General features: G+C 38.4%; 1 pseudogene; it reads right to left on the bottom strand.

Annotated features, from left to right (window-relative positions):
• Positions 1–6917: 6917 nt before the first annotated feature.
• LOC148021777 (mitochondrial dicarboxylate/tricarboxylate transporter DTC pseudogene) lies at positions 6918–14390 on the bottom strand (annotated as a pseudogene).
• Positions 14391–15868: the final 1478 nt, after the last annotated feature.

Genomic DNA, 15868 nt, shown 5'->3' with positions numbered 1-15868 from the left:
CTCCAGTTTTCCCTCAAGACGTCGACACGCGTGCTGGTGTGTACGCGCATGTGGTTGCTCGTGCGATTGTTCGTGCGCGGCTACAGGACTTTGATTGTTGGTTGCTGACACACAGCTATCACACAACCTATTGCTGGGTATTTTCCCAGATTTTTAATTCACACACCCGCAAACCCTTTTCACATTTTAAAAAAAAACAGCAAACAAAAACATTGAAAAATACAAAAAAACATTTAAAAACACTTAAAATTCTGAAAAAATTACAAAAAAATCTAGAAAATTTTCCTTTCATTTCTGCAACCCATGGCCATATTTTTCTACACTTGTAAATTTCAGAAAAACATATTTCTGCCCATTTTAAAATTCTAAAATCTTTCAAAATACCCAAAAATATGACAAAATTTCATTACAAATGCTTAAAATTTCCTAATTAATTTCTGAAAATTTCCTAACACTTCCCTTAACATTTTTACCTATTTTTGGCATATTTTTCTAAGCTATCACAATCTTTCCTTTCACAGCTAAATTCCTTAAAAATACAAAAAATAATAATAATAACAAATCTTTTTCATGAAAAGACACTCTAACCATCTAGAGACAAAATCCAGATATTTTTGGATTGAGGAGAGCGCATTCTTTGCATTTCCATACACCCACTACCAGGTATTTTCCCTTTTATTTGTTATTTTTTTTTCAGCTACCCCAAAACCCACGGTTAATATAAAAATAAAAAACAAACAAGAAAAAAAATGAAACAAACAAACAAACAAATACTACAAAAAAATGAAACCTAAACACCACCATTGCACGCACATTCGCGCTAAATACACCATATTTTTTAATTAAAAATAAACCCGTCGTTCACTTAGCACTCGCTAAGTGCGCTACAGAGGCACTTTAATTTTTAATTAAAATGAACCAACCGTCACAGGAGCACGCGCTGGCAAAAAAGTGCTCCACATCACCTTAATTTGTAATCAATGAACTTGCATTTAGAGACCCAGTCTGGGTATCGAAGTTCGGGATTCGAATTAAAGCACCGTTTTCACCTAATAATTGGTAATTAAATTTATAAGAAGGAACCGTCATTTTCTTGCTAAGATTTATCACTTAATAAAAATTCACCCATTTTTAATAATTTATTGAAATGAACCCTTCATTAAATTAATTCCCCCTTACTGCACTTAATTCCCCCTTTTAACGAACTCGTTTCGTGGGATGGGTATGCGCAGTCATTGGAGTTATTTCCATGGTCCAACACTGGTTTATCAAAGATGTAGTCTTGATATGTGTCGGATGTGGTGATGTTTTGGTTTACTGTCTTTGTTACGGTTAAGGGTACAGTGTGTACTTTTTTTTTCTTTTATTGCCTGATACGGGGATTTGGTTGTTTGTCTGATGCATAGCATGAAGCTTTCGGTCGCATATGTCTCAAGGTCATGTCGAATTTTTTCTAGGCTATGGTTTGTTTGGGGACAGTTGGTCGAGTCACGTTTTCTTGTTTTAGTTGTTCTCTTATCCTTGGTTTTTTTGTCTGTTGCTTTGTAGGCATTCTCCTTGATTGTCTGTGTTTGTGGTGTGTGTGTAACCATCTGAATGGCACCTTCTCATGCTCCTCCTATCCAGTACATCCCACTAGTTAGTAGGGTTTACTCTTCCCTACTCACTTTTGAGCCTCTCACGAAGGCGGGACTCGCTGCTTTTGTGGCTACCTCCTTTTCATTGCTTCCCGAGGCTCCGTCATTATGTGATGAGTTTCTGGCCTCCTACAACAAGAAGACGGGACTAGTCCAGGGAATTTCTATGACTTTGACACCTCGAGGCTTCGGGAAGGCTCTGTCTCTTCCCTCCAAAGGTGAACCTTTTGTTACCACTCGTCAGCTTTTCTCTAATGAAGAGATTCTGAAGCTGTTGCAAAAGCAAACAAGGGAAATGTTGGATGTTAAGAAGGTGATCAACTCTTCAGGAGTTTCCTTTTCCATGATCACTGATCCCGTATGGAAGATGGTCTGTCAGTTTCTCCAGGACAGGTTTATGCCTACCAAAACACCATTCCAGTATTTGTCCAAAGAGCTTTTCACAGCTTCAAGGATGGTGTTGAAAGGAGTTGCTATTGATTGGAGCACTTACCTCCTCACTAAAATGGATCAACATTTCGTCAAAGTCACCAGGGGTAATGTTACCAATGTCACATATGGATCATATTTGTCTGCCTTCTTGACCTATTCAGGTTTACAGAAGAGTGTGCCTCCACCTCCTCCATCAGATCCAGTACCTCCTCCTCCACCTTCAAATGAGTCAGAACCTATTGACATAGAGGATGATGATTCTCCACCTCCCCTCGTCATCCAACGCAAACGCTTGAAGCGGGTAGCGGATAAAGCTCCTTCAGTACTTCCTTTAGTGCACATTCCTACCTCTGGCAGTGATTTCCCTGGGTATCTCACTTGTAATAACCTGTTCAGAGCACATCGAGAAAGTTCATTGGATATATCAGTTCCCTCACTGAACAGTCTAGTCTCGGGAGATGCAATTTCTTTCCTCTGTAAAGATATTCAGAGTTCCATTGAATTGTCAGTGACAGCCTGTGTTCAACAGCTGTATGCGTCCTTTTATGAAGAGCTCATGCAGTCTAAGGACCAGTTGCATAAGGCAACATCCGAGTTAGCTTCTGCTAAGGATAACCCTACTCGATTTGTTTAAGCAGATGGAACAACAAACCCAACTGGTTGCAACCCAAAGAGATGAGATCTGTTCTTTGAAGATCCAGTTACTAGAGGCTCAATCAGAGGTTACTAGCCTTTTAGAGGAGAAGGAGAGGATGTCTAGAGAAGCGGAGGAGTTCCAAACTCTTTTAGATGACAAACTTTTAGCCTTACAGACTGCTAATGACATAGTGGAATCCCAAGCCTCCCAAATCAAGCAGTTGCAAGATCAACTGGCAAAGTCACAGTCTGTTCCTCCAAGCCCTAATGTTCCCTTGATTCCTTCTCTCTCACAGCAGGACTTGGCTGCTCTTTAGAGACAGGCTACCTTGTGTCCTCTATTCCAAGATAAAGTGGAAAGATTGTAGTCCAGAATGGACTTGTTATGGTCTACATTTGAGCAGTTTCAGGAATATGTTCCACCAGACCAGTCCACTACCAATTACAGAAGTTGGCCTTCTACATGAAGCTTTCCACGATGGATTTATCTCTTCCAGAGGATGGATGGAGTGGGGCTTGGTCTGTTGAGTTACTGTCAGAGGTAGTCAGGATGGTGTTTGAAGATTCTGTCACGCCAGATACCATGTTGATGTCATACATGTATCTACGAGGAGACTTGTTAATTCTAGATGAGGTGGATATGGCATGGTATGTGGGGGACGTGGTTCTACAAGCTATTTTGTATGTCAACCATTTGGAGTTGCACATAGCTGACATGTTCCAGGGTTACTCCTCCAAAGTGGCTGATTGTCATGATAATTCCTAGCATACCATGATTGATTCGGTGGTACTGAATCAAAGACAAAACACAGCCCCTACTTATGCCCAGAGTACTAATCAACTGAGGATGTATAAAAGGTTTTCCTTTTGTTGTATTTTTATATCAGATACAGGTTATAAGTTGGGGTCGTGGTGGATGGATTGTTTTTGAAGAGATATTGAAAGATCGAAGTTGCGATTTTAAATGCACTTGTATTACCTTTTTCCTAGGTCGTGAGGACGCTTCCTTATTAAGTGTGGGGATATGTTGAGTGTTGAAATGACTTCTTTTTTGGCTGATTTTTGTTGTTTTTGAGAGATGAATGGTTGATTTTGTGAGATGATTGATTGGTTTAGAAGTGGTTTCAGAGTGTTTTGGATGATATTGATTGTGTTTTGGAAGTTCATGATGTTAATTAGTGGTTCTGTGGTGTTCTGATAGGTTCTGATTGGTTCTGTATACCTTCTGTATAGCTTCTATTTTGTTCTGATTATCTTCTATGTGAAGTATGGATTGATGATTGAGGAAGATTGAGATATTTTGGAAGCTTATTGAATAGTTTTTTATAGTTTGGAATTGATGACCTTATGTAACCTTCTGTAGGACTTTTATAGAGCCTCTGTTTCTGTTCTGTTCTATTCTGTACTGTAGCTGTTCTGGTACTATTCTGTGACTGTTCTGTATGCTTCTGTATGTGTTCTAATGGATGAGAGTGTAGCTTGGAAAAGTTTTCTAGCCTTAGAAAGAGGTGAATACAAGTGGAAAAGAGCTGAAAGAAGTAGCTGTTGAAGACTCAAGTGAAGACTAGAGTGAAGTGACAGTAGTGAGCTATGAAAGGACACTGTAGTGGCTCTGGTGACTCTTCATATCAAACATACCTCTTGGGAGGGGTATCCACGACCTAAGGGGGATTATTGAGAGTGATTTTTGAGAGATTTTAGTGAGGATATGATGTATTATTGATGGAGAGAGAGAGAGAGAGTCAGAGATAGTCAATTCTACTAAACAGAGTGATTGTATATGAGAGATTGAGAGAGAAGACTATGAAGATGAATACTATGTGATATATTTCCATTCAAAGATGGTGTATTCCTTTGATTTCTTTGTTCTATTGATGGATTTTGTGAAGATATTGAAGAATATGGTTGATTCTATCAAATCCGCGAGAGATCTACATAATGCTATATGAAGATTTGTTGTGCCTGGTGTTCTTTTCTTCATTGTGATCATATGAAACATAATAAACAAGCTTGTTAATGTTACAAGATAGATTTTCTTGCAAGAGAATTCCCTTTTCCTTGGTGTTCCTCTTGGGGCTCCATGTTTTCATAATGTTTATTAGTGGTTTTGTGGTGTTCTGATAGGTTCTGGTTGGTTCTGTATAGCTTCTGTTTTGTTCTGATTATCTTCTATGTGAAGCATGGATTGATGATTGATAAAGATTGAGATCTTTTGGAAGCTTATTGAATAGTTTTTGATAGTTTGGAATTGATGACCTTCTGTAACCTTCTGTAGGTCTTCTGTAGAGCCTCTATTTCTGTTCTGTTATGTTCTGTACTGTAGCTGTTCTGGTACTGTTCTGTGACTGTTCTGTATGCTTCTGTATGTGTTCTGATGGATGAGAGTGTAGCTTGGAAAAGTTTTCTAGCCTTGGAAAGAGGTGAATACAAGTGCAAAAGAGCTGAAAGAAGTGAAAGAAGTAGCTGTTGAAGACTCAAGTGAAGACTAGAGTGAAGTGATAGTAGTGAGCTATGAAAGGACATTGTAGTGGCTCTGGTGACTCTTCATATCCAACATACCTCTTGGGAGGGGTATCCACGACCTAAGAGGGATTATTGAGAGTGATTTTTGAGAGATTGTAGTGAGGATATGATGTATTATTGATGGAGAGAGAGAGAGAGAGTCAGAGATAGTCAATTCTACTAAACAGAGTGATTGTATATGAGAGATTGAGAGAGAAGACTATGAAGATGAATACTATGTGATATATTTCCATTCAAAGATGGTGTATTCCTTTGCTTTCTTTGTTCTATTGATGGATTTTGTGAAGATATTGAAGAATATGGTTGATTCTATCAAATCCACGGGAGATCTACATGATGATGTATGAAGATTTGTTGTGCCTGGTGTTCTTTTCTTTATTGTGATCATATGAAACATAATAAACAAGCTTGTTGATGTTGCAAGATAGATTTTATTGCAAGAGAATTCCCTTTTCCTTGGTGTTCATCTTGGGGCTCCATGTTTTCATGATGTTTATTAGTGGTTCTGTGGTGTTCTGATAGGTTCTGATTGGTTCTGTATAGCTTCTGTTTTGTTCTGATTATCTTCTATGTGAAGCATGGATTGATGATTGATAAAGATTGAGATCTTTTGGAAGCTTATTGAATAGTTTTTGATAGTTTGGAATTGATGACCTTCTGTAGGTCTTCTATAGAGCCTCTGTTTCTGTTCTGTTCTATTCTGTACTGTAGCTGTTCTGGTACTATTATGTGACTGTTCTGTATGCTTCTGTATGTGTTCTGATGGATGAGAGTGTAGCTTGGAAAAGTTTTCTAGCCTTGGAAAGAGGTGAATACAAGTGCAAAAGAGCTGAAAGAAGTAGCTGTTGAAGACTCAAGTGAAGACTAGAGTGAAGTGATAGTAGTGAGCTATGAAAGGACACTGTAGTGGCTCTGGTGACTCTTCATATCAAACATACCTCTTGGGAGGGGTATCCACAACCTAAGAGGGATTATTGAGAGTGATTTTTGAGAGATTGTAGTGAGGATATGATGTATTATTGATGGAGAGAGAGAGAGAGAGAGTCAGAGATAGTCAATTCTACTAAACAGAGTGATTGTATATGAGAGATTGAGAGAGAAGACTATGAAGATATTGAAGATGAATACTATGTGATATATTTCCATTCAAAGATAGTGTATTCCTTTGATTTCTTTGTTCTATTGATGGATTTTGTTAAGATATTGAAGAATATGGTTGATTCTATCAAATCTGTGGGAGATCTACATGATGATGTATGAAGATTTGTTGTGCCTGGTGTTCTTTTCTTCATTGTGATCATATGAAACATAATAAACAAGCTTGTTGATGTTACAAGATAGATTTTCTTGCAAGAGTATTCCCTTTTCCTTGGTGTTCCTCTTGGGGCTCCATCACTTCTTGCAAAGCTTTCAATTTCTCCCTCATTGCTCTTTCCTGTACTTCTTCCTCCTTCTTTCTCCACTAACAGTCGTCAGTCAACTTCCTTCCAGCAGCATCCTCAGCATTGCCTTGTCAGAGCCTTTTGTGTTAATGCTTAAGGAGGTCGACATTCTAGCTGATGATTGATTGATAGAAGCACCCTTATGCTCCTCCCCTCCTCTTCCTTTCAAATTCAATCACACAAAAAAACATCCTCCTCCTTGATCACTCCCATCAACTGGATACAAAGTAGGTCCAAAGCCTCCTCTCTACTGCTTGTTTTCGTTGCTTTTTCTCCCTAGGCAGAGTTTTTCTGGTGTGCTAATTTTGTCAAAGATAAATACTTTTTCAAATAGCCGGCTAATTTTCTCCTTCCCTCTGAATGACCCAAGACGTGCAGTGGTGTATGTGGCCTGCCTCAATAATCCCATGTTGAGAACCATGGCATGAAAAATAGTGGGTCCAGCTCCTTTCCACAAGGCAAGGACACCCTCATCTGCAGAAATTTTGTAGAGAGCATGGAACATATTGGTGTAATTTTTGTGTTGTGTAAGGGGTAATGTGTTGTTAGCTTGCACTCGAATCAATGCAAGATCTACAGGATTACCAAAGCAAGCACCAATCGCTCCAGCTGTCAACCCACATAATGCCTTCTGATAAAGTGGAAGTGGCTTTCCTTCATTGGCTTGAGTAGCTTTGTTGGTCAGTATCCTGCTCAAAACTGCCAGCATCATTACATGAAAAAGGTTCTCCAAAAGGTTGAGGTTCCTTCACATTACCAAGCTGATTGACAACCTTAGTGTCCTTTGACCCATCGTCGTGAACTGGATCCAATATGGGACCTACAAGAGTAGCATTGTCTATCCCTTCAAAGGCTGAACCAGGTGAAGTTTCTCGTACAACTTGCCACTCTTGTATTTGACCATGCTCTTGCGTCTGTGACAAGATAGTACCATATGTATAATCATTTTTAACTCGATTGACATTGGTCGTATTAGGCAACAACTCAGATTCCTGCTTCATTTTGTGCACCCTTCTCACCTCTATTTATGATAGCAGTTGCTGCCTCCCTATCTTCATTTAGATGTGCCTTAAGCAGGTTTATAGGATGACATCACCCAAAATGTCTGAAGGTACAAGAAAACGAAAGAGCTTATAGACGTTTACCATCATTAATTAGCCTTTCAATCACCTCTAGAGCCTTGGACATCCATATGCTCCTTGCCATTTTTTACAAACCTTATTGTCACAATGGCTTTCATTTGAAATAAATCATATTGATGTGATGTCTCCTATTCATCATTATGCTGCCCACCTCCATGGGGTCTGTAGGTGTGCTTTTGGGTGAACATCAAATCATCTACTAAACAGTGAGATTTGATCTCCAGCCCACACAAAACAAAATGCAAACACAACGACTAAGTATGCACAAAGTAACAAATGTCACACACACAAACTTTTTGGTGGGTTCCACACCTCGGATGCGCAGTAGCACAACATCCACCCCCTCTGATCCTGCGCATCCTCTGGATGGGCCAACTACCCATGATCATTATCGTCAAGATCCACATACAGATCAATCTCTTCATTGTGTATTTTCGGTATATCAGCAAGGTTATTTGTCATATCATCTGTCTCTTCTATTGGAGTTTCTTCTCGTTGCTCTTCTCTTGCAAATTCTTCCAATGCATAATCCTCATCATCTTTTTTCTTGAAAATCTTGATTCTTTTTCCTGCAATGGGCACTCTAAGCATTGTCCCATCCAATTTTGCCAGCTCATATGTTGCATTATCAAAGACATGTCTTGACTATGTACGGCCCAAACCATCTTTTCACCATCTTCCAAAGTGCAGTATGCTAATTTTCAAGGCTGCTATCAAAGACTAATACCCAGTCTCCCTCTTCTATTGCTCTAGGCTGCAAGCGATGCCTGCTGTCAAACCTGTCCTTATTTCTAAGTCTAGCAACCTTTAACCTCTCAATAGCTAGCTGAATATCCTCTGGTCTTCTCTCCAACTATCAAACCCAAAGAGCTAAGAGCTCCTCTCTCGTCAAATCCTCCTGCCAAGGTAAAACTGACCAAGTCAAAGCACAAGTCTCAATCGGCATAACCAGTTTCTGACCATACATCAACTCTGTGGGCATATATCCTATGGTAACACTATGCGTCATATGATCAGCCCACAAACCAAATGGTAGAAGTCTCGGCCATTCTCCAATACGTCCTCTGCATGCTTTGGCTAATGCTTTCACTATCAGCGGATGTCCTCTTTCACCCTTTCCATTTCCCTCTGGATTGTATGCTGTGGTTAGAGCCAACTTGATTCCTAGTTGAGAGAAAAACTCCCTAGCTTCTTCTACATCTAGTTCACCACGATCTGCAGTGATCTTACCCACACAACCATACCTACAGAAAATTTCTTCCAATAAGAACGTGCACACTGCACTAGTGGTCTTCATTCTCAAAGGTCTACCCTCAACATGATTGGTAAGATCCTCTCTAGCCAATACAATATATCTCATCTGCCATAGACCCATCGGCATAGTAACCAAGTCAACTACCCACTTATAATGAATGTATAGTGGATGGGTCGGATGAAGCTCATATCGATGGCGCACTACGAAATACATCCGACAATCTCTGCAAGTCTCTAAAAAGTGAGAAACATCTCTGTACATGCCTTTCCGACAATATTTTTCCTTGATTTTCTCATAAGTAGCCCACACTCCTCTATGACCAACCCAAGGACTCTCATGAAACTCTCTCATCACCTGTAATTGGGTCTCTTTATTGCAAACAACCCGCAAGGGTAATCCACCTCTTTTCTTGGGGTGCTTCCAAATTGATCATATTTCACATGCTTACAGTCAAAATCTTGCTCTTGGCATGTAGATCAGGCTTCCATCTCTCCCTCTCTTGATTGGGGTGCATGGAAAAGGCACAAATCCATCCAAAAATAGGGCGTAAAATAAAAAATGCCCCCTCCTCCTGTCGAGCAAGAATTTGTAAGTATTTTTAATTTTTTTTTTCATTTCATGTCATTTATTAAATGTCCACTTTGAAAAAACCACTTTTACACTGTTGTGTGAGGGTTTTCAGCTTGTTTGGAGAGGCAAACAAACTCAGAATTGCGATCTGATTGGAAGGCTGGCTCCGTGACGTTGAAATCTATAACCTTGACCTTTTCGTGCACTTTCTAACTCTCGAATCACATAGCTTCTTTAGAGAGCTAAACCTTGTGGGGATTAAAAAGAGGGTGAAATGACCTCGGATCAACAAAGGAAGACTTGCATTCGATTCTTGGCATCGAAATCCACTTAGAAAATCTCTAGCTTGACTATCCACCACCGTTCAATTTTGCATGAAAATTTGGTCCTTGATGCCTCTTGGCCAATTTTTTGCTCCAAGAATGGGCTCAAACGCTTCAAAAAAGGGGTCCCAAAATCCAATTCTTGGAATAAGTTGAATTTCGTGATCTACTTCCCTTACTGGTGGGAGCTTTGTCGGGTCTTCTATAAAAACGTCTGCATATTCTTTTAGCCAAGACGATTGATCCGTGGCTTCACTATCTTGCTCAACCTTGTTGAGTTTAATTAGATAGATGGGTAATCCTTTCTTTAGTCCCTTTACTATTCGAGAAGCTTTAGCCAACTAAACCTTAGGGTTTTTTGCTTGTCCGTGAGGGGTTACTTGAACTCCCTTTGAGTTATGGAATGTGATTTGGCCCTTTCCACAATGGATATGGGCATTATTTGGAATTAGTCAATCCATTCCTAGCAAACACTAATAAGCCCTGAGGTTCATAATTCGGAAGTTCATCTTGGAATATTTGCCACCCAAGCTAAATCCTACCTTCTTAATCTATTGTGTTGATAGAATTTCTTTGCCGTTTGCTAATTCCACAAGTATTATAGGTGCAAGAATAGTGTTTATGCCTAAAATTCTTGGACATTTTGGTGATATGAAAGAGTGAGTACTTCCACAGTCGATAAAAATTTGAAAGGGTTTACCTTGATAATCTGCTAGTATTTGAATTACTAAGAATTGGCAATTTGGACCCTCCTTATTGAGAGTAGTGTGTACTCTATCTCTTTCCATATTGGATTCTATTGTGGGATCTTTATCATTATTACTGATCTCCTTTAGGTTTATTCCAAACAACCTTTCCCTTGGCATCTTGGCTTTGCCCATGAAAATGACCTTGGCCAAGCTTCGGGCACTACCTCTTGAAATGTCCCGGTTCATTACAATAGAAACACATTGGAGTCTCATTGCTTCTTCTTGTGGGTATAAAGCTTCCCATTGCATTTGATTTGGCCTTTTTCATCTTGTTTGGTTGGTATTGTCGTTGGGCCCTTTTTGCATAACCTTGGAAGCTACCCTTATTCTGATTATTTCTGTTTCAAATTTTTGCATTTCTTGGCCTTTGTTCAATTTCGTGAACTATTGGAGCTACTCAAATCAATGCATCTTGTAAATCCAATGGTCTCATTGGTTCAAGACACGTATTTAGGGGTGGATTTAGACCATTGTAAAATTTGGATACTTGCTGTGAAACATCCATTGTCGGTACATATTTTAGAAGTGTTACAAATTTGGAATAGTAGGCTTGTACGCTTAGGATTAACTGCTTTAGATTGAAGAACTCATTCATCTTATAGGCTTGATATATCGATGGAAGATATCTCCCATGTACCGCATCCTTAATCATGTCCCAAGTGATAGTGCCTTTGGGCATTCTTTGGTCCTTGCACCATTGTTTCCACCAAAGATGGGCATCTCTTGTGAGTTTTAGTTTGGCGATTATGGCTTGATTTGACAGTGCAGTTCTTGCAGTAGTGAAATAGTCTTCCATGGATTCTATCTATGTTTGTGCTTCAGTTGGAATGTCCCTTCGTTTACCATCAAACTCTGGTGGCTTGTACTGCTTGAGAAGAAATTTCTTCTCTTGAGCTTTCGTAGTATTGAGATTTGGGGTGATGTTCTGAGAATTATGAAATTTTATGATCAATTTTCTTGCCAACCATATTTAGAAAAAAAAAAGATGTTTACTTGCTTACTCTACCTCATTAATTTAGGAGGAAATTATGTACTTCTTGTCCTTCCGATAAAGATCAGGGTTTATACTTCAAAAGAAAGCTTTGATTTTTAATTAGGAAAAAAAAAGTTGATCTATATTTTTTATTTATCAAGGAGATAAATGGATGGACAAAAACAATTTTTAACGTCAATAGGAAGGGAATACATTATTGGAGTAGTTCAAGAGCTCATACTATTCTTGGAAAAGATTTTTGTACCACAATTTAGGCATGGCATTGCCACACATCCATCGCATAGTAATTAGGATTCCGATATTAAATATCCAAAAATCTATATTTCACAATAAGATCAGGTAATCCATCTTTCTTGTAGTAGAGACAATTGGAGCGTCCTACAACCATGACTCGATCAGCTGATAGATAACCCTTGTAACCTCCTCATAGATGTACTAGTTTAGTTTGACATATTTCCCTCTAGTGAACATGTTTGAGTTTACTCTGGCCGCATGAAAGAGATAAATCTTAGCAACCTTCAGAGCTTCCATCCATCTTAGTCTCTTTAAATTATTCTAGAGGTAAGCAACACGGTTTGCGTCAATGTAACAATACCCTTCCCTTAACATCCATCACCTTCCATAATATAGGGGTGAAGGGTTGTATATTTGATCTAATATCTGCATCATCTGGTTTCTCCAACTAAAGCTAGAGGAGTGCATTGCTAACATAAAAATAAATTGGAAAATCAAGAATCATTTTCAAGGTTTATATTTCTCTCTCAGAAATCAAGAACATATATCAACAAAAGAAGATTTCACTATTTAAGGCAAAGTACTTTTATGTTGTAAATATAACTAGTTTCATTTACTTGCGTCGTGTCCTACATTAATGTGTGCTCTGATACTAACCTGTCAGGTGCTGCGTGAGCTTTTCTTGGCAATACGTTCTTAGGAGCCCATTAAGAGATGTCCTAGGAAGCGCCATCCGGGATTTTAATAAAACCCTTAGAGTTTGCTAACTAGGTTCACTTGACTCTACCCCGCAGTGGAAATTCCAGCCGCTCCCACAAGGATCGACCTAAGTTTTTGTGCTCAAATCTATTCCTAGTGACTAATTAGTATTAGCAGACTATAAAGTGATGTGAATTAGGACTTCTGGTTTCTAACGGCCCATCAAGTGTGATTTTTTATTCCTTCTTAGGAAAGCTCTCGGCTTACCGAGACCACTTAACCATAGGTCTGGATGTGTCGGGGGTCCATCCTCCCACTTCCCTTGAGAGAGAAATTTTAGTTATCTAATTAGCTACCACTTTAGGTTCAACATATAAAAATAGCTTCTTTGAATTATCTCTTGATACAAATTTGTTACACGCCTTTTATTCACGATACAAAAATAGAGTAAAGAAATTATTTCTTAATAGCTCCTTTTTTTTAAAATGACATTTATAATGTTTTCTATTGAGTATTATTCTCTCCAAGTTCCATTCCCCAACTAGTATTGGAACTTCTAGACATGGTCTAGAAATCGAAGGGTAGTTGATAGTTTGTAAGAGCCTAAGGAGTTTATGACCAAAGGCCCCTGGTACCCTCACCTCCTCCTACCGACTAGAGTTCCCTACTACAATAAGACCTTTTGCATCATGATTTCTCTATTTTGCTAATGCAAAACAAAAGAGAGAAACCCCTTGGAGTAGGTTTTATTCATGCTGGCCTTGGGGAGGTTGGAAACACTCCCTCAGTCCGCATTCTATGCTCACCACAATATTGCCTCAGTCGATGATTTGTACTTAGTCATCCATCTTTTAGCCTGATGATTTTAGAAAAGATCAGTAACTAGCTTGCAATGACAAATATCTTTATTTCGAATGTATTAGACTTCTAAGAGGTTTGTTTCCAAGACAAATCTTTTCTTTCCAAAATTTAATAACATCGGGATAAATTAGCATAAGTGGAAAAATAACTTTGAGACAAAACAACATAAGTGGCAAAAATAAACTTTGAGACAAATAAGCATAAGTGGCAAAATAACTTTGAGACAAATCACCATAAGTGGCAAAATAACTTCGAGACAAATCAAGATAAGTGGCAATACCTTCTAATAGTCTTCTTGGGCTTCCTTTTCCTTGGGGATTAGTTTGGACTGAATTTAGGCAAGAATTTCATACTTGAGGATAACTCCCTTGGAGTTTCATGGGTCTTTGCCTGCAATAAAAGAAAATCTTGGTTAGTTTAATTATGAATAGTATCATTTGGAAATTGCATCTCAAGGTCTCTTATATGCCAAGGATTAGTATTCATGAATTACCCATCAGAGATTTCGTTTGATCAATTTAAAAAAAATAGAATATTAAATCTTTTACGGACATGGTACCTTCCTCGTACTTGCTTAGTTTTATCTTGTAGACCCAAGTTACCACTTGGAATTTGCAATTAAGAATTCCTCAAAGAAATTATATTTAGGAATTGAATAAAATCTTATTTTACGCACACAGCTTCTATTTCCTATTTATGGGATAAAGGCATGATATCTATTTTTTATTTAAGAAAAATAGTACCTAAAGATCCATGACGGGTGCTTGGTTGATAGTGTTCATGGCTTCATTTATAATCCTTGTACTCACCAATCCGTTTGTAGTAATTATGTCTGCAGCATTATTAGCAACTCGTGCCTCTGTGACCTTTGTAGCTTTCTTCTTTGGGGCCATGGTCTTTAATCGTGAGATCGCAAAAAAAGGGAAATTTGGCGAAGGAGCTTGGGGATAATTAGATTGACGGAATTTTGATTGACGAGGGGGAAAAGGCGATCACCAAGAATTTAGAGAAATTGAGAAGAGTCTTGATTCCACAGGGGAGAATAGGATAGAAGGGATGGATGAATTGAAATCAAGAACTTGTGGAGTATCCTTCTTGTCTTCTTAACGAGGAATTCCCGTGCTCACGCTTCTCTTGCCCCACTACCTCTTGCTCTATACTCATGAGAAGGGCCTCTCCCCTCTTGCTCGGAGTGCTCTCCATGGCTCCCCATGCCTCTTATTTATAGCTAAATTAAAGAAGAAGGGTTGTGGCTAAGAAGAGGAGCTCTTTATGGAGGGGATCTTGGCAAAATCATCAATCTGAAGCTTCCAAGATGCAATTTAATGTTGGCGATTTGATCTTTGAGGTCCAAAGAGGCTGCCAGAGATGCCATGACTAATTCAACTGGCTCTCAAATGATCTTGCTCCATCCCAAGCCTCTCGTCAAACTGAAAAGAGGGGAGATTGATAGAGTTCATTATTGAATCCCTAGAGCTAAATTCACGCTTTTTGTTACAGAATTGGAGATTCCAATTTGGGGGAAGTGCACAATTTTTTTAAAAAAATTCCAAAAAAGAGGGGGGGCGGCTAAAATGATGTTATTCTCTTCATTCCCTTAAGATTTTTTAAGCTTTAAGACTTAAGCTTTGTGATTTAAACTTACCAAGTTTTAAATGTGTATAGTCATATTTGACTTATGGCTCCTAACTCTCATTTGTGCTATCACTTTCATGACAGGTGGCTACAGTCTTTGTTAATGCGAGAGAATGTCAAGCTATGATTCTTGGGGCTTTTTGCTCGAGATCTTCTCTATTTAATGATTTTAGAGTTCTTTGAATCCATTCTATGAGAAGTTGGGACGATTTTAAATCAAAGTCAGGATATCACACTATGCAAAATCTACTTAGGTTTATTTTAGATCTTATTTCAATTGAGCTCTCATATGTGTTGTGTAATGATCTTGTCATGTTAGTTTTGTTTAGATTTGTCGACTACATGGTCAAATATCTTATATGTTATAATCTCTTTTACTATATCACTAGTGTATCTCTATGGGCGTACCTTAGGATAAGAGCCAACAATATATTGCACACCCCAAAAAAGTTTCACTATACCCCCAAAGGAATTTTACCTAACTAGCAAGTATTATAACAAAGATTTCACCTCCAATGTGTCTTTTGAGATATGTATATTGAATATTAAGATAAAATACTTGTTATAATTCATAAGTTTAAATATCTTTTGGATATAACTAGTTCAAAAATAGAATGGTTAGTTCTTAAGAAGAAACTATGAAAACTTTATCCAAATAGAGTATTCATTATCTCGATTAGATTATCATGTGTCACTTACACGTGACAGTAGTTTTGGTCACATGATCAAATGTAAC

This window comes from Lygodium microphyllum, chromosome 17 (assembly GCF_053477565.2).
Source record: "Lygodium microphyllum isolate KBCC chromosome 17, Lygodium_microphyllum_v1.1.10, whole genome shotgun sequence".
Classification (NCBI taxonomy): Eukaryota; Viridiplantae; Streptophyta; class Polypodiopsida; order Schizaeales; family Lygodiaceae; genus Lygodium; species Lygodium microphyllum.
Note: the sequence above shows the minus strand (reverse complement) of the source record. Positions and strands in the feature narration are given on the sequence as shown.